General features: G+C 44.4%; 1 protein-coding gene across 3 annotated transcripts in view; it reads left to right on the forward strand.

Moving 5' to 3' along the window:
• The first annotated feature begins 4,870 nt into the window (after positions 1–4,870).
• SLC6A15 (solute carrier family 6 member 15) overlaps positions 4,871–19,784 on the forward strand; it is a 51,204-nt gene continuing 36,290 nt past the window's right edge. The window contains exons 1-2 of one of the 3 annotated variants that reach the window (XM_038381665.2): positions 4,918–5,192; positions 8,214–8,325. The gene's annotated coding sequence lies outside the window, so the exon portion shown is untranslated. Of the gene's footprint in view, positions 5,193–5,527; positions 5,623–8,213; positions 8,326–19,784 lie in introns of those variants that run through there. The other 2 variants (XM_043492659.1, XM_038381692.2) reach the window with 2 other exon arrangements.

The following is a 19,784-nucleotide window of genomic DNA, read 5'->3' on the forward strand; positions in this document are numbered from 1 at the left end:
GTGAAAGGCTGGTGCATTTCTCTGTGTGATTCATGAGTAGCTCAGGGAGCATTCATGCAATCTAGCTGAGTGTGGGGCTCTACATGTTATTGTATTGAGTGATAACAGCACCTGGAGGGGTTTGCTGCCTGTCACTAGCAAAGAATTGTGAGGGATAGCCCTGGCTGAAGAGTTAAGGGAGCACAGTAGTACCCTAGTTCCAGGCTGTACCCTGGCGATCCCATCACACTGTTCTGGAGAATAGATAATTAGTCTGGCTCTTGGTACCCTGACTTGGCCTCCCCTGTTGCTGGTCTCTGCCAGGCTGATACCCTTCAATGACCCAGTAACCACCAACAGAGTTCAAAGTTTCCCTTTGGGTAGAAATGGGAAGCTTAATGGGGACCTCCCAGGCCATGATGCTTCTCTCTTCTTTCCAGTCTCCTCTCCACTACAACAATAACCAAAGCCCAAAATAAAAACAAACCATTTGTCTCTGAGTTCTGGCTTATGGCTGATTCTGGTAGCAGCTTCCAGCTTGTTCTGTCGCCTCCCTGTAAGTGAAGCAATCTGGGAAACTGAGTCCTGAGCCTCTGTAGCCATTGCGGCTGTACTCCAGGGGCAAGTTCCTTAGCGGCTTAGGGTAATATGTTAGGAACAACCAACTCCAGAGGGGGTTACAAAAACATGTACATAATTTGTTTGATAATTAAATTAGATGTGGATTGTGGAAATCTTCAGTGAGGAGGGCCACCAACAACAGCAAAAAATACAGAAAACCTTCATGACAACCTCTTGTTGGAAAATGAGGTAAGAAAATTGACTTAAGTTTCCATTCAAACATTGTGACCAACACAGTACCCCTGAAACAGCAACTTTATAATCCTTTTCAATGAAAAATATTTGACTAGTTCTTGCATTGTAAAAATACTAAAAAAAAAAAAAGAAAAGAAAAGAATGTTTTTGGTGTTTTTGTTTTAATTTGTAAGTCACTTTGCAAAATAAAAGTTATAAAAGGAGAGTTAGAGATAGAGAAAAATGCCTCTGAGGATATTTAAAAAAATAGAATAAAGAAGATTCCACTTAGAGAAAACATAGCACTGTATATGTTAGGTTTAAGTAGCTGCAATAATTATGCACACAGATATACACACTATAGGCAACACTTTCTAAATGTCATTAAGGTTGTCCAATATTTCTCACCATACGATCCTGTTTTCTGTTGCTTATAACTTTGTCAAACATAAAGCATTCAGGCTGAAGTTTTCCAAGCCAGGTATGTGCCCCAGGCTGAATATTTCGGGAGAATTTCAGACAAAGTGGTTCGGATTTTTTCGAGAACAATGACTGAGAAAATCACATTATTTTCCCCATGTTAAAAATGTCTGGCAACCTTTTTAAAAAAATGCTCTAGAGCTCCTTGTTTTGGAGCATGTTTTTAAATTTAGCAGTGAGGTCTCCTTTCTGTCATGGATGTGCGTGTTGCTGTACCCATGAAAATCTGTCCAAATTTGGCCAAGTTATAAGCATTTGAAAAAATCACAATTTGCATATGCTCAGCAGAGACTGGTTGGAGCTTATCAGTTAAAATCTCAGAAGATTCCACCCTCTCCGAACAAGCTTCAGCCTCTCACAACATAAAGTGGTGACCAAACTATGCATGTGCTATTCCCACACAGTAATTGAGCATGTTCCATGTCCTCACAACTCCTATGTTTGACCAGACTGCACATGCGCTATCCTCACAGAGTGACTGATCATGCTTTCTCCAGCCCAGGGCTATGAGGGCTCAGAGTAGCCACACCTGTGAAAGCTGCTCCCAGCTGCTCAGGGCCAGGCATTAGAACTGAGAGCAGGAACCTGTTTCTCCTGTGCTCTCAATGATCCACCTGGTTCCACAATGGATGGAGGAGGAAACTGATTCAAATGCACATGGGACAAAAACTGGACTGGGAAAAAGGAAAGGAGTAGACTGGAACAAGGAGTCTGGTGAGACTGGGACTGGAGGTAGGGGTGGGGGAGTGAAACTGGGATTTGGAGGGGTGGACACTAACAGCTGGAGGGAGGAGAGGGTGAAACCAGTTGGGCAAAGAGAAAGGGACTGGGAGACAGTGAGTAAAACAAGGCTGGGAGCCAGTTGGCTGTCGTTGCTGGGGAACACTGAGATTGGATGAGAGCTGGAGGGAGCACGAGAGACTGGAACTAGGAATCAGTGGGAGAGGGAAAGGGAAAGGAGGAGAAGCAACCTATCTTGCACAGAGCTGAGGTGTGGATTAATTGGGATTGAGTGGGACAAGAATCCAAGAAGGGGTTGAGGGGGAAGTTCAGATCAGATGAGGAGCTCAAGGACAGAGACTGGGACTGTGAGCCACTGAGATGGAAGATGAGAGACAAATTGGATGAGAAGCCAGATGGAGGAATTGGTACTGGATGGACAAAGAGACTAGGGACAAGGTGTTGGGATGGGAGGGGGAAATTGGGACTAAGTGAGGGGAGGGGTAGAGACTTGGACTCTGACAGCGAGCTGAAAGGGGGAGATTAGGACTGACCAAGCAAGGAGACTGGGTCTGGTTTGAGAAGCCTGAAGAGTGAAGACTAGGACTAAGTGGACAATGAGAATGGTCCTGGCATAAGGATCCTGGGGTAGAAGACAGTCAGGACTAGGAAAGGGACAAGTTAGAGGGGATGGGGCAGAAGGGGCCAAGCTTAGGGGAAATGATCAGAAGAATCGGTGAACACTGGAGCACATTCCCCTCCAAAGCTTGGAATGGAAGCCAAGATTCTTGAGTCTCATCATTCCTCCATTGTCAGTGAAACCTACTGGCACAGTATGTGTCTCACTCCCCACTCGTGCTAGTCCATATAAAGGATGATCACATACTATTGCTATTAGTTGCTCAGTTAGCTCAAGTGGCAGAGGTAAAGTTTCCAACCCTGCTGATGTGGGTGTCAATATGATGTCACACAATGCAATTTCTATTTTTTCAATATGATTTTTTAAAAACCTAGGAAATTACACAGAAAAACTATGTTAAAAACACAGTTAAGGTTGCAAAGTCAAGCACTCAAAAGTTAGGAAATGCTAGATTTAAAGTTGTGTGTATTACCTTGATTCATCCCCTTTGTGTTTATGCCTTGTGATAGTCTTTAGTAACATGATCACATATGATTTTTTTCCACAAGACTCCTGCCTTATTCAGTGTACAGAATTGTCTTGCTGCAAGGATGAATCAGGGTTATGTAATAAAGGAGGTTGTCGCTTGTAGGGCCTCTTCTCGTTTGTTGCAGAAATTGAAGGGTGTGTAGTGAATAAGGCAGGGATTAAGAGAAGAGAAATGATGGTTTCATGGCCAAAGCAGTTGGATGCTGCCCTGGAGAACTGGATTCTGTCCCTGCCTCTGCCACTCCTGTGTGATGTTAAACAAGTCATTTAACCCAAGCTTTTCAGAGGTGGTCACTAGCTATGTGCTCCTCATTTTCTGGATGCCTGACTTGAGATCCTTAGGTCTGACTTTTGCAGAAGTGCTGAGTACTCACAAATGCAACTGCAGTAATTGAGAGCTGTGTTTCAAAGTGCTATATAATGCTGAAAAATCGAGTCTTAGGTGTCTCAAATTGCACACCCAAAATTAATGGATATATTTACCTTAATGTCTCTGTGCCTCAGCTCCCATTTGTAAAATGGGGGTACTACCCCATCACTTTACACGGGTGTTGTGAAGATAAATTAACTGTGGAACACTCAGATACTATACTGATAAACACCATTAAAAGTCCATGAGAAAATTAATAATTTGATCTTCATAACAGAGTTTGAATCGTGTGCAGTAGATAAGGCCCAGGACAACACACTGAACAGTAATAAAAAAAAGAAAATGTTCCATAACTGCTCAATAAGTGAACACAGTCTGTCCTGTGTACTGAATAAAGCAAAGGGTCCTGTGGGAAAAAACAGTATGTGATCATGTATTTAAAAACTGTATTATAATGTGTATGCACAAGAGGACAGAATTAAGGTTGCACAGGGAAATGTCTCCCCTCCAACCTTTTGCAGTCCTTTAGAAGTCACCCACAGCATGGCTGCAGGACTCGTGCATTGTTACTCCTGATGTCAATTTTTCCAATGTATGCTCTTCATGATCAGATCCTCATTCCCAGGCCTCCATCTCACTAATTTCCCAAATCACCTCCTCACCTCCACTCTTCCATCTTCCTACTCTCCCGTCCCTCAGAGATCTCTTCTCCCTCACTCCTTCATTAACTGTCCTGCCCCCGACTCCCAGCACAACTCCTTCCCGCCATCCTCCATCCTATGCAATTGTACAGAATACAGCTGGGCTCCTCACCTGCTTCTGGGCTCCTGCACCACCCAGCTCAGCTCCTCCACATCCTCTTTCCCTTCTGTGTACTTTTTAGCTCCTCACTCCTGTGTTTCCGCCCACCCTTCCTCTATCAGCAAGTCAACCACAAAACACACGCAAATACACACACCCCTCCCACCCGTTGCCTTATAGATCCCAACTCTCCATCCCGCCGGCTGCAGCGGAAGCGCTGGGCCGGGGCCAAGGGCATGGTAAGAGCGGTGACTGCTTCACTTTCCCATCACCCTTGGGCAGACAGATACCTTGCAGGCGTGCACCAGGGGGGAAGAGGGTGGAAAAAGGCGCCTCTTGCCTTTGGGAGGCAGGGCAAGGAGCACGCTGCAGAGGCCATGGGCCGTTCCAGCGCAGGAGCCAGGGTGGGGCCAGCTGATGGCTCTTGAACACAAAGCTCAAGCAAAGCCTTAAACAAAACAGGGCTAACGACCACCAGGCCGCGGCACGCTTGTGGCATGGAGCCCTGGGCCCCCGTCTCCACCCCTCCGCTCCCCGCACCCATCACCCCCCCCCCCCTCGCCGGCTGAGCCAGGACGCCACTGCGGGCGGGTGTTGCAGAGTTTCCTCTGCGTCAAGGGAGGTGCGGCTCCCCCTGCTCAGCCCTGCCCGCCCTCCTTCCACCGCCCCCCCCCCCCCGGCCGCCGTGTGTTTTTCTTTTTTTTGGCTGTTGCTGTGTCCGCCTTTGAGCCGCCGCTGCATAGAGGGCTGGGCACACGTGCGCCTGCCTCTCGCTCTCCATCCCGCGCACAAGCCCTGCGACAAACGCGCTGCGTCCTTCGCTCCAAGCCGCCGCCGCCGCCGGGCCTCGCCCCGCGGGACGCCCCCAGACAAAGGCAGGTAAGGCGGCCGCGCCGCCGGGGCGAGGGGGCCACGTGTGGGGCGCGGGGTGGAGAGGGATCCGCAGGCGTCCCCCCACCATGCTCTCGGCTTCCCTTGTGGGGGTCCCTGGTCTGGCAGAGCGGCACGGAAGGAAGGAAACTCACGGTCGGGAGGCACCGTTTGCCGGCGGTGGGGGTCGCGGGCACCGGCGAGAGCTCACGCTGGGGGTGTAAAGAGAGGCGCCCGCCCGCCGCGTATCTGTCTGTACTGGGAGGGGAAGTGGTTTCTCCCCGCCCGGGGGTTCCCCTCTCGTAGAAGCCCGGGGCACTGTGCCAGTCATTCTCCTTGCTCGGCTGAACGTCGCCTGCTCGGGGGGCAGCGGGCTCGCCCTTGCGGAAACAACTATGGCTATGGCCGGACGGAAAGAGCCGCCTGGTGCTTTGATTCGGTGGGGCTGGGGGGTTCCTTGCTTTCTTCCTTTCTCTCCGGCGGGGAGTTCCTCTCCCGGTGCGGATCCGGAGCCTTTCGTTCGGGTCCCGCGGCTTGTGTAAAACGCCTTGATCGCCGGGGGGGGGGGGGGGGTCTGCAGCGCCGGGAAGGGAGCACTCAGCCTGGAGATCTGCCTTTCTGGCTGGCGCGATTTCGGTGGCTTCAAGGCTTATTCAGAGGCAACTGCCTGATCCTAATCGCTTAAGCGACTCGGGGGATGAAAGGGGATGAATAGCGCCGGTTGCGCCTGTAGCGGTTCCCAAACGTGCCTCTCTCTCTCTCTCTCTTTAACGGGAGGGCGGCGAGCGGAGGAGGGGGTTAGGGAAACATCCTCCGAAGGCAGGATCTGCTCAGCTGAGGCTCCTGGCATATTACTTGGGAGACGGGGGCGAGGGGCCTGGATCCAAGATCGTTTTAGCGGGGCTGGGGAGGAAGAGGTCCCGATGCTGTCTCCTTCTGTGGTCACCGCCAGTGCGTGGTCCTCCTTCTCCCCCGCCTTCCGGATCCCAGTCTGGCGGGAGTAGCTCGGGGAGGGGGGGGCAAGGCTGGTCTACTGTGATGTCAGCCATGTTTGGGTGGGTATGTTAATGAGGATCTCTCCCCAGTCGTGTTCGGTCTTGGGCCTTTCCCCCCCTCCCGCATTTTAAGGCTCATCCCCTCTCTCCAGCACCTACTGACAGAGAGAGGGGAGATTCACGCCTGCAATTTTCATGCCGTGTTTGGACGCTGCGCTATTGGATTCCTTTGATAACCCCCCTCATTGCCTACATGCTCCTGGAATATTTTCCTTTGGGGCTTGCGAGGATGAGAATGAGCTGCCAGCCACGCAGAGAGGTTCAGCATTTCTCTGCCATACCTTGTTTCGGCTGAGGAAGCACATAGGATTTTTAAAAGGCATCATCGCCTCCCTGCCTTTAGGGATGCAAAGGAATGTAGCTTTCCATTGCACAGAATTTAATGTTATTTGTTAAATTTTGCAGGCAAAGTTTTATATTACCGTGTGGATCAGCCATTTTAGACCATCTCCTATTTAGTATTGCTACATATCAATCACAGTGAGTGTAGTAGCATTGGTTTATAGGAGACCCTAATTATTTTCAAAACACAGTCATCCTCTGAGGAGGCAATTATTATTTGTAATAGAGGATAAAAATGCTGGTTTCTCCCAATTTCTTTTTCCCTCAAAAATGCATAAATTAGCACTTGTGATTTCATAAGAGTCAGGTGTTACATCAGCCCTTATGCATGTGCACACAGATATGTTCTCCAGACAACTTTCTCCCTTTGATAAAAATGAAACAGTTTCCCCAAAATCCTTCTGTGTTGCAACTTACTTCCCAGACAACCATTTGTATTGATCTTTTCTGCATTAAAAAGAAAATTTAGTTAACTAAATGTTAGAAAACCCAAATCAGGATTTCTCCATTTTGGACTCCATTATTGAAGGATTGAATTTATGCATTGGCGCTATTAAGAAAACAGCTCCTTACACACACACAACTCCCTGGGAGCTCAATATTACACTCCAAATACAAGGGGAGGGGAGTCTTCCTGTTGATTTTGGTCTTAGAATCCAAAATTGGGTCCACTCATAGAAGTTCAGATGTGCCACCAACAGTGGAATTAAGAAGTTGCTGATGCAATTCCAAGTTACTTTTTCAGAATACAGCTGATTCATTGATTCATAGATTCCAAGGCCAGAAGGGACAATTGGGACCATCCAGTCTGACCTACTGTATAACATAGATCATAGAACTTTCCCAAAATAATTCCTTTTAGAAAAATAACCAGTATTGATTTAAAAATTGTTGGTGATGAAGGATCCACCACAACCCTTGGTAAGTTGTTCAAATGGTTAATTACTCAGATTGTAAAAAAATGTATGCCTTATTTCCTGTCTGAATGTTTGTTCTCTGTATTTTAAAGTATTTTAAAATGTTGGTATCCTTTAATATTAAAGTAAAATATTTTCCTTCATGTTCCTTCCTATCAGACTTCTCTTTGTCATCCTCTTCTTTTGGTAATTATCTCATGACATAAGTATCAGTAGCAATTTTTCAGGCAAGTGATTTGGCAACTACATAGTTTCCTGAAGGCGTTGTCATGTTGTTAAATTATTTTTGGTTAGTTACGGAGACTATTTTGTCCACACTTACTACATTTTTCATTTTAATCCCCTCTAACACAAAAGAATATCTGAACTTTTCACCAATTAAATATTAAGTTCTATAAAATCTACTATGAAGTTGCTTACAGTTGAGTGAATTAAGATGGCCGACAAAACCGCTTTACTTAATGCAAGCTTTTAGCACTTTTAGCACCTTATATGCAGCGCTGGTAACAATCCTTATATTTACATGGCCTAGTAGCTTCTGTTATAAAAGATTCTTGTGACCTTTTTTTAGAAACGCTAACACATCCACTGTTTGCAGCAGGTCTTTGAAGTTTTGCACAGAGAAGCACCCAGGCTAGAGAAGTACATTTTTCTTTTGTCCTCTGAAATTTCGTATAGATTTAACTCCTTTTCCCTTTTTCACTTGTATTTCTCAGGGAAAATTTAGCAACCTGCCATAATAATAACTGAATACCAACATTCTAAAGACCTGGGCCAACATCACCAAATAGCAGCAGAACACACTGTACTTGGTATGCCACATCTCAGGTGAGTACCCTAAACACTAGGCTAAAAGTTAGGAGGGAAGTCATCTTGTGTGGAACTGCACACCTACAGGATCGGGCCCCCCAGGTGAGTAAGATGGAGGAGGCCTGTCTTCCCTCAGTTAGTGCATCACACTGGGGCTTAAGCATCTGGATGTCTAGAATAAGGCAGCAGTGCACATGCTCAAAGGCAGCGACATAGGTGCTTAGGGAAGTTTTGCTGCAAAAACATAGGTGACGAGTGAGGTTAGATGGCAGCTGAAAAAGGGGTTTGGGAATAGTAGTGGTACCTAAATCTGGGATTTAGGTGCCTAAAGTGGCAGTTAGGAAGCTAGATCCTTTTGTGAATCTGGCCCTTTGTAATAGTTAAAATATCTTTATATCCTCTGCCACCTTAAGTAAGGCTTAAGGAGTAAGGGTTTTTGATAAACTCTTGATCATAATGTAATGGCAAATACATGATTAGGGCAGAAAAAGGAAAATCTCGGTGAATTTGCTTACCTTTGTGCCTTGTGTTTGCCTGGTGGATGTTTTCACTATTGCTTATCCATTGCCTCCTCCCAGTTATAACTGGAGTTCTGGGGACTTAAGCAGGGGTGCTGGAACAATTTGTATAGTGGGGATGCTGAAAGTTACTGAATTGAACTGTTAACCCTGTATATGATGGAAACCACTTCAAGCCAGGGGGTGCAGCAGCAACCCCAGTTCCAGCATCTATGAACTTATGGTAGTAAACAATTGGCCCTGACTGACATACCCATAGAAAATAATCACAAAGCAAGTGAAGTCTTCACTGAATCTAAAGTGGAAATATCTGTAACTACCCCCATGTAAGTCTGTAAAAGATTGTGTCCAGAAAAAATGGACATGGTACAGGACTCATTCAGTAACTCTGCGTTGTGGGTCACTGATGAGGTTTATCAGGTCTTCTCTCCCTCCTACTGTGGCATCAGAGCCCTAACATTCTCCACCAAAGGAAAATCCACTCAGACTGGGTAACCAACAAGACAGTTCTCCAGCGGCCTGAAAGGACCAGAAGGAAATACCGATCAGGAACCAGCAGATCAGTTAAGAAGGCTAGCCTGCTTTTGCTCAGGGGCAGAGCTGGGTGAGGTTGGACAGAGGAGGAGCTCATCAGGGCTAACCGGGAAACCAGGCCAAGGCCTTGCCCTAAGCACTGCAACTAAGCATTTGCATTTTGAAGGAATTTTCCCCCTCCTTGTTTAAAGGCGCAGACAGCCAAATCACGAGTTGCTGTTTTTGTTTAGAGCTTGATGCCAAGTTTACAGCCCCAAGTATGTGGCCAACTTTGCAGACTAAGGTGTGGAGTAGCTGCAGTACCACATACAGCCCTGCCTGCCACACCTTGGACCCAGAAGTGGGACTGACTTTTTTAGTAAAGAGGAACCATGGAGCAGATCATACAACTCCTAGCTCAGCAGCAGCAGGTCCAGGCAGAGGCCCAGCAGGAGACTCAGGCGAGCCACCCAATAGCAGCAAGCAAGCAACACTGGAATGGATCATCAGCTGCTCCCACTCTGAAGTGACTCAGCCAGCCCCGGTATTGTCCTTTCCAAATTGGGACCTGCTGCTAACCCTGAGACATATCTTGTTATGTTTGAATGCATAGGCACTGCCACACAATGGGAGAAGGCCACATGAGCCACACGACTATCCCCTTTTCTGGCTGGGGAAGCCCAGGTGGCCTACGTGGCCTTAGATGATGAAGCTGCCAAGGATTCTGATACCCTATTCTTGACCAACAAGGGGTATCGCCTAAGACGATTCTAGACAGAACATTTCCCACTGGGGGCACAACCTCACGCTGTGGCTTAGCGGTTAAAGGACTGAGCTGCCCACCAGCTCCAGCTGGCATCTCACTCTCCAGCCAAGATACTGGAGGTGTTGGTGCTCAAACATTCTGCCAACTGTCATCCAAACCTGAGTATGCTGATACAATCTCAGCACGGTGACAGTTCAACTCACAGAGGACTTTATGGCAGCAGGTTGGTCCAGCCAAAGTGAATGGCCTTTGTCTGGTGAAGCCTGGCCCCAACCTCCTGAGGAATCAACTTGAGGTACTAGAATAGGCCCAGGGGGCTCCCAGAGAAGTCCCCAAATGAGGGGTACCCTCCAAATGAAACGCAGAAGGCACCCCTTAAATGGTGGCAGTCAATGAAAGACACTAAACCTTGCATTACTTGGTGGTATCTGGAGTTAGAATGTTATGCCTTTTGTGTACACCAGCTAGGTTCACAGCATCAGAATGCAGATTTCTTTTCCTGGGAGGGTGGCATTATTGCAGAGGAGGGAGATTGGGTCAATAGGTGCATTCTGCAGGGTGGAGGTATGTGATGGGGTCTATTAGGCCTTCTCTGCCCCCTGCTGGAGGTATCAGTGCCCAAACCTCCTAGCCCAAGGAAAATCTTCTAAGAACAGGCGATCAACAAGCCAGGAGAAAATATTGACTACTCAGGAACCAGCAGGCTAGTTAAGAACTTTGCAGACTAACGTGGGGAGAGGTCCTGAAGGGGGCACTACAGAACATCTCTGCACATCACAATGACAAGTGCTGAGAAGTCTATAGAATCTGATGAGAAGATTAGAGGCACAAGAGATAAAATTAGGATCTGCTCAGGCCACAATTGAGATGATTATTAGAGACAACCTACAAATACAGAACAAAAATGACACTCAAGAATTCCAAAATAAAATAATCTTAGATATTCCCCCGATGTCCAACTGGAGATCCCCAAATATAAGTCCCAGCTGTGCCAGAGATTTGCAAGGAGAAAGTTGTCATTGAGTTAATGAACCAACTGTCGATAAATATGTACTGAAGTCTGACGATTCTGTGAAGAATAGTTTCTACCCCTAGCTAAGCCATATTGTTTGTCCAAACATTTCAGAAAGAATCCTCCAATGGACCTGAGTGTCAGGATGAGAGAGCAGGAGGGAGAAATGAAGGACTTATTTGGCCTGTATTTGAGATTGTGAAAGAAGTCCCTGTTCTAAAAGAGATCCCAGGAAGAACATTTATTAGGAATTGAAGGCTATATTCACTTTTAAAATAAGAAAGCATAACTTCATTGAAGTCAGAAGATATGCACCTACTTTCATGAGTGGTAAATTTGGTCCTGAGTCTTTAAATTATTTTCCCAGGGTCAAAACATTTAATTGGGGTCAGGGCATTTGAGGGGGAGACACTCATTATTTCTCATGCCTCCAAACCAAATGTCCATTTCGGAGCCTATAAGCCAGATTGTAATGTCACATTTTCTATGTTATATTCCTACATATCTCAGGTAGAATCACAAGGGAACACATAGAACTGGATCCCTCTTTATATGGATGAGTTCACATCTTTTATAAGGGAAAGATCAAGTCAGATGCAGCTTGAATCCTTGTCTGTTTCTACCATACTGGTTGATAATTTTTTGGAGTCGAGCCTTAGAGACAATATGGATGAAACTGAGAACACCATGTTTTCCTAACAGATTTAAAGTTCTTAAAGCTTATGCTCTAATAAATTTGTTAGTCTCTAAGGTGCCACAAGTACTGCTTTTCTTTTTGCAAACACAGACTAACACGGCTGCTACTCTGAAAAAAGTTCTTAATGTACACTTGTATAATAGTTTTATAATGGGAAACTTGTATTAACTTTTTGGTATGCATAACTACATTAATAATTAGGGCAAAATGCTATAACATGCAGCTCCTACTGAGGAGCTGCGTAATGGCCACTCCTATACTTTTCCATCTTGTAGGGTGCAGAAGGGTAACAATAGGCTTCACTTGGTGGGAAGAAGACAGTGCAAGGAATATGCTGCTGCACTGCAGCAATAGTTCAACGTTTATTAAACAGAGTATGGTAACATAGTGTAGCTCTTCCTCTCAGCTGCCTGCAAACAGGTCTTCACCAACTTTAGCCATTCTTCACAATCATAGTCTGCTTCCAAAACTTGGACCAATCCTACTACCTTTCCCCACCCATTCCTATTTCCCAGTCAGAACTGATGTCCTTCAGATCTTCCCCCAGGTCCTATCAGCAGCACTGGTCTACTTCTTCTCAGATCAGCAAGGCCCTCTGCTCCTGCTCTTTTTCTTTTCCTCTCCCAGCATCAGCTTTCACTGTCTTGCTCTATATTTGAATCGACTCCTGCAAGGTTCCTGTAAGGTGCTGAGCATCCTCATCTTAGTTTTGCAGCTTTTAGCACATAAATCTCAGAGATGGGTAAGCATCATCATCATTTTACAGATGGGAAAACTGAAGCATGGGGATGTGACTTGACCAAGGTCAGAAAGCCGCTCAGTGGCAGAATGAGGATAGAATCTTGACGACTTGTCTAGTATCTTATCTGCTGAACTACACGATCCTTCATTGGAGTCAATGGGACATTTTGTGTATGGGAGAAGAAGGCACTTAACACCTTGCAGACTGGACTTTAAACTGTTCTGGCACTTTCTCACAAAGTTAGGTGAATATGGCATGAACTCCATAAATCCTTTCACACCATGCATTCCAGCTTTCCCTAACTCTTCAAAGTTATGAATAGAGCTATCCGTGAAAGGAATATTGAGCTCTGAGAACATGAATCTCTTACTCCTGTTAGTGAGTAATTTTGAATTGAAAAGGAAATTAATTCCATTTTTCTTTTTTCTATTTTGAATGTGTAGGAATAGTGTATTATATTATAATTAAGTGAGACTTTTCAAACTAACGAGAAATTCTGCACTATTTGGTGTTTGTTGCTAGTCTTTTATAAAGCTTTAAAATGTGATGTCTTCATTTTGTCTTTGTTTCCTTTATGTAAATGTCCAAATGAGGGCTGAAACCAAATAGAAAGTATTAATTAGTGTATTTAGACTCTTTCACATTCTTTTTGATGAATGCTTTTAATTTTGATTAAATACAAAATAAACTATAAAAATAAAATAAAAAAGAAATAAAATACATTACAATACACATTCCATTAAAGGTGTGTTGGGATCTATATATTTTCAGATGATAGTATGTTCCCTTTTGAAAGCTATGAGTCTAAAAACATTTATGTTTTACTTTATGACAAAATAGATCTTTGCTATGGCTCTTTGCTGTTGAGTTACATCAATCAGTGTAATAATATTCTACTGTACTTTATGAACTAAAATTGCCTTACATATATATTTGCATATAGACTGATGCTGTGATTATAGCTATAGGATTTCCGGGTCAGCTATGTTTATTTTATTTTCAAATTTGTATGCAAGTCTACAGATGTTTTGTGCATGTTTTTCCCAATTGATTGTGAAAATCTCCAGTACCAGCACTTTTTAATTATTTATTCGTACTAAATAATTGACAGCGCTTGGAAAACAGTGCATATCCAGAAAGTTGCACTCATATATTAATATATACATCTTACCAGATAAGCCTGAAAAGGATTGTTGAGCCAGATTCAAGTTTAAATGCTAAAAAAAGGATTTAACTATTGGTGATGGTCTCTGGTATGGTGGAAGACAGTGCAAAGCTGCTACAACTCTTAATGAAAGAGCAGGAATGGTTGGCAGTGAAACCCCCCTAAGTGGGAAGGACCATCAGAAAAAAGCTGTCTAGCCAGGCTGCTTAGAGACTGTATCTATTCAGATTCTCCCACTGGTGAAGTTCCTATGGAGTCTGATTGGAAATTTGAACTCCTCTCTGCCTCCTGACAAACTCCATCTGCCTAACATCATCATTAAATGTCCGTAGTCATCAAAGAACTGTTGTGCCGGCAAGAGTGACCACGCTTGATGGTGTCACACCATGTATCGTGTAGTGAAGTTCCCAGATCTGGCTTAGTCCTGTGAATCCATGTATCTCTGGGATGGCCCTTTGAGTGGTGCCAGGTAGGGTTAGGGCATGCTTCCCTTCATGGTTCAATGGAAAGTTTGAGAGCCTTGGATGTTTTTGTCCCTCCTGCTGACATGGCCAAAAAGCATACAACATCACTTTTTAATATAAAGAACTATTGAAGGAAGGCCAAATCTCGGCAAGATTATGACATTTAGCACAAAGTCAAACTGGTTTATGCTCAGGATTTGGTGCTGACAGTGCATATGTAATGCCTCTAGCTGCTCCAAGTCTGCCTGTAAGAGGGTCCAGGTTTCTTATCCACATAGCAATAGACGTCATAGGTGCCCCCTCTACCCAAGGGGTGCTCGAACCTCCCTCCACCCTAGGCCCCGCCCCAACTCCACCCCTTCCCTCAAACCCTCGCCCTCTTCCTGCTCCTGCTCCACCCCTTCCCCATCTCTTTCCACCCCCTTCCCCAAGGACACCCCATCCCTGCTCCTCCCCCTCCCTCCGGGAGCTGACCTGCACGCCATGAAACCGCTGTTCGCGGAGGGCAGGAGGTGCTGGGAGGGAGCAGGAGGAGTGATCAGCTGGGCCGCCAGCAGGGGAGAGGCTCTGGGGGCCACGGGGGGAGAGGGAGAGCTTGGCTGCAGGTGGGTGCTGAGCACTATCTAATTTTTCTCTGTGGGTGCTCCAGCCATGAAGCACCTACAGAGTTGGTGCCTATGATACACAGATTTGATAGGCCCTGGATTTTGTCTCAGTGCAAAGATATTTTTGGGTCCGTAAGCGAGACTTGTACCAAAAGCAATGTAGTTTGGTGAAGGATTTAAAATGGTTATAGGGAAATGTTGGGTCTACTATAGTATCTTGTGTTGGAATGTCATTAGCTCCTAACTACATTTGTAATGGTATTATTAGTGGGGAACTTTTTTTTCCCTTAATGCTAGTTAACATATAAGTGACATGGTCTAAATTTACCTATCAGTCAGTACTATATGACTTTATCAGCCTGCTTAGAAGGTAACCAGGAATGGGCCTAATGTGGCTACACAGCAGATTATCTGGCAGTAGTGCCAAACTCAGGAGTTCACTACTTGGAAGATAAAGCAAAAATAAGCCTATGAGATTTATTTCCAATATATAATGCAAACACAGTCCATTTCTAGATTAGGCACTTGTGACAGATTTGCCCTGGGGTGCCACCTGGAACTGGGATATCACTGAGCCCTCTGACCCACCAGCCTGGTCTCACACTCACACTGCGTTGCTGTGACAAGTTGCAAAGGCCTGTATCTTGCACTTTCACCAGCATTCACACAGATAGGGACATACCCAGCTGCAGTCACAGTAGGCTCTCTAACCACCAGCCTCCCATCCTAGGTCCCCAGAGCAGTACCATCCTGCCCTGCTCAAATCTGGCCAGTATATGGGTTTAACACCCGGTCCCTCAATGTGAAGAGGACCATGCACACTTGTGGTAACCAAGCTGAGATTTTTCCCCGGACACTTTAGTCAACCGCATACTGGTTTGGATTAAAACATAAAATAAGTTCATTAACTACAAAAGATAGATTTTAAGTGATTATAAGTGATACCAAACATATCAAAGCATATTACCTAGCAAATAAACAAAAAACACAACCTAAACTTAATATACTAAAGAAATTGGATCTGAGTAGTAAATTCTCTCCCTAAATGTTGATTCAAGCAGGCTCCATAGATTCTGAAGGGGCTAGCTGCACTTGCTTGCAGCTTAAAAGCCCTAGGTGTTACTTTCACAGGCTAAAAATTGCTTTTAGCCAGGGTCCAGTACTTCCTCCCAGTTCAGTCCTTGTTCCTCAGGTGTTTCCAAGAGTTTCTTTGAGGTGGGGAGTCAGTGAAGACCCTCAATGATGTCACTTCCCTCCCTTAAAGAGCTTTTGCATATGATGGGAACCCTTTGTCTCCACGCTTCCTTCCCATGCCAGTCAGTGGAAAATCATTGGTATTCCAAGATGTAGTCCAGTACCAGGTGACCTGGTCACCTGTCCCTGTAGGGTCCTAGCAGCCATGAGTCAGAGGCTGTTTACAGTGTCCTCAGGAAAACTCCAAGGTGGGAGATAAGCTTTTCCTAAGGCCCATTGTTCTTCCTAATGGTTCATTAACTTCCCATCCAGCTATCTAGACTGAGTGCATTCTGCCTAGTGGGCGTTCCCCATGTGTAAAAACATTTGTAATAGATACATAGACAATATTCCTAACTTCAGATACAAAAAAGGCACATACATACAAATAGTATAATCATATTCAGTAAATCATAACCTTCCCAAAGATATCTCATATGACCTATCTTGCATAAAATACATCATAGTTATGCTATAATCATATCAAGAATATGGGGTGTAGTGTCACAGCATTATAGTACCATCCCAAGGAAACTTAAAGGAAAATACCCTAGGGTTGGGATGGGCAATACCATGTTCCTGTTTGTCCATCAGGAGCCATGTTTTGTATTTTGCCATATCACTACCTCCTCACCAATAACCAACCCACTCCAAGTAAACAGAAGGCCTACGTTACACAGGAGGTCAGACTAGATGATCACAATGTTCCCTTCTGGCCTTAGAATCTAGTAAAACTCATGTTAGAGTGCTTAGTAGTTTTGGCTACATCTATGACTCCAGGTAATAAAGCCCAACATTTAGTACAACACAGAGGTTCTTTTTATTCAACCTTATGAAAATCACTGGTTTAAAGTACTCTTTGTTTTATTTTATTATTTTAGGGACAAGGTCTGTCTTCTATTCCAGCGGTTCTCAAACTTTAGCAAACCAAAGACACCCACATTTTGATTTAAAAAAGACAGAACAGAAATGGCTCATACAAAATGTGAAGGGGTGATAGGATTTCATTACAAATGGCTATTGTCTCAGATAAATAAAGAAAAAAGACACCCCACCTTTTTTGTTGTGGCATGTTATTGCTGGTTGTCATATGCCTTTCGCTTTACGGACGTGCTATAATACATACCACATTATGCTGAAACTTTCGCTGTTTTTGTTGGGAACCTAACTGCTTGGTGAAAGAAAATCTAATTTGACAGAGGGTCCAGGACAGGATTTACCATAATATTTGCCCTATTGTGACTTGGCATATGTTCTCTCCTAAATGACCCATTCTGGAATAAATCACATAAATCATTGGGGTAATCTGATTTTTCTTTAGAAAATTAGTTATGTCACATATAATGCTCTGTCCGTTTGCTTAAGTGGACAATAAGGTGCTGAGGAAATGAGGCAGCAATTCAGGTTGTTTTATAAAGGGAAGAAATAATGCATAGTTTACAATGAGATACATGTGGTGAACATGAAATTATGTAAGGGCAAAAGTGGCCAGCAACTTGATCATATTGAGCTTGGATTGAACATAACATATATGAAAAAAGCATTCCCATTACTATATGTATAAGAGCTGAAAAGCAAGAAATAATAATAAAAATAAAAAAGAAGTAGCAGAAGCTAGGACACGTCATAATTCCTGTATGCCCCAACAGTGCATAGAAATACTTGAGAAATGAACATTTATGACTCTTCTTCTTCTTCATATTTGTTCCTTAAGATTAAAAGTATTTGAGAGATTAATTTAAATTATAGGCTAATTTGTATGGAGCCAAGAAGTGAGGCTGGGAATTATTTTGCTTTCATTACAAGATAACATGTTAAACATGTGGTCATGATCTAATTTTAAAAGATATTGATTTAGGTTAGATATTAGGCAAAAATTTCCCAAAAGGCTTAGGGGGTAAGGAGAATCTGATCTGGGAATCTGTAGAAGCTACAAACATCTGAGAATTCACAACAATTTGAATATGACATATTGGTCATTCAGTGAAGTAGTGAAATGGACAAGATGGACCAATTATACTTAGCACTGGTTTTTTTTATGTTTTAATTTCCCTTCCATTCAGTTACCAGAGGTTTTTGGAAATAATTCTATTCTAGTTTTTTAGTCTTTGGGAAAGATTGCTTGTTCCATCATTCACATTTCTTGATAGAAGAAATTACTCTTATAGGTTACATTTTAAAATTGAAAGTCTTGTTTAAGAAGTCTATTTCATTCTCTGGAAGCTTAAAATATAGTTCAAGGGTATACTACTGAAAAATCAGTGGAAACACTTATGTCTCTAAGGATTATGGTTGTGACTTCAATGGAACAACTCATGTATTTAAAATATTATTATTTATATCCTGAGAGCGCCTAAAGATTCCAGTCAAGGTTGGGACCCCATTGTGCTAGGCACTGTACACACAATAGAATAGAACAGCATTTTTCAAACTGGGGTCGGCGGATACCTGGGGGTCTGTGAGAGTACTCCAGGGGCCTCACAGGCCCCGCTCATCAACTCCTCCCCCTTCCTCCTAAGCACCTTCTGCATGCTGGGAAACAGCAGTTCAGCAGTGTGCAGGAGGTGCTGAGAGGGAGGAGAAGGAGAGGGGACAGAACGTGCTCGGAGGAGGGAGTGGAATAATTTTCGGCCCCACTGATCAACTCCTCCCCCTACCTTCCAGTGCTCCTGCTCTGCTGAACAGCTGTTCCCCAGCATGCAGGAGGCGCTGGGAGGGAGGGGGAGGAGAGAGGACGAAGTGCACTTGGGGGGGGGATGGAAACAGGTGTGGAAGAGGAGGCAGAGAGGTGGATCAGGGATGGGAAGAAGTGGGGTTGGGGTGGGGCCTTGGGGAAGGGGTGGGGTGGGGGGCAGGGCCTGGGGCTGAGCAGGATGCTTGGGAGTCTGTGACATTTTTTAAAATCAAAATGGGGGTCTTCGGGTTGCTAAAGTTTGAGAACCGCTGGAATAGAAGACACACCCTCTCCCTAAAAGACAAGGTAAACAAACAGAGATAAACAACAAAAAATATGATACTATTTCTTGTCACTTTTCCCTTTATATAACACCCCCACTCTCCCACCAATCTCTGCTGTGTTCCACGGCTAGTTCATTATATACCTAAGTACTTTTCAGAACTGGTGCCTTTGTAGGCCCCATTTCTAGTTCAACACATGCCAGAATGCCCCCTAACTGATGCACATGTACAGTATGCTGCACAAACAGTATTAAAGTGTGGAAAAAATTCTACTCAGCAGTCACCCCATGCACAGTTTTTGTCACCCATTTGCAGATTATTCTGCCAAAGTAGAAATTAAAGGGGTAATGTGGACTGTGCATGGGAGCCAATTTCAGGCCTGGAGGCATACATGCACCAATGGTATCTTCAAGACCCTGCTCCAGGATGCTCCTCTGGGGCATGTGACCCAGAAGGTCTGCAGAGCAACCTTGCTGCCACTTTTAGGGAAGCCAAAATAGGAGTGCAAAACTTTTGTTTTGTGCATGGGAGTCTGGTGGGTGCCTTGTCAGGATGTGAATCTTGGAATATAGAGTAATGTAGTCATTAATGCTAATTTAAAAGGGTTTTCTGAGGCCAATTTATAGTCCACAGTATCCGCTAGAGACTTGAAAACAAATACTCTTGATTTTCCCTTTTGCTACTTAACAAGTGTTTATTTTATGTTTTTCTATCAAGGCAAGCATACAAATAGGTTTTGTTTATTTCTCTTCCAATGCATGGGCTTTATTACATAATCTATGATAAAAATAGATATGTGCACAT

Source organism: Dermochelys coriacea, chromosome 1, assembly GCF_009764565.3.
Source record: "Dermochelys coriacea isolate rDerCor1 chromosome 1, rDerCor1.pri.v4, whole genome shotgun sequence".
Lineage (NCBI taxonomy): Eukaryota > Metazoa > Chordata > Testudines > Dermochelyidae > Dermochelys > Dermochelys coriacea.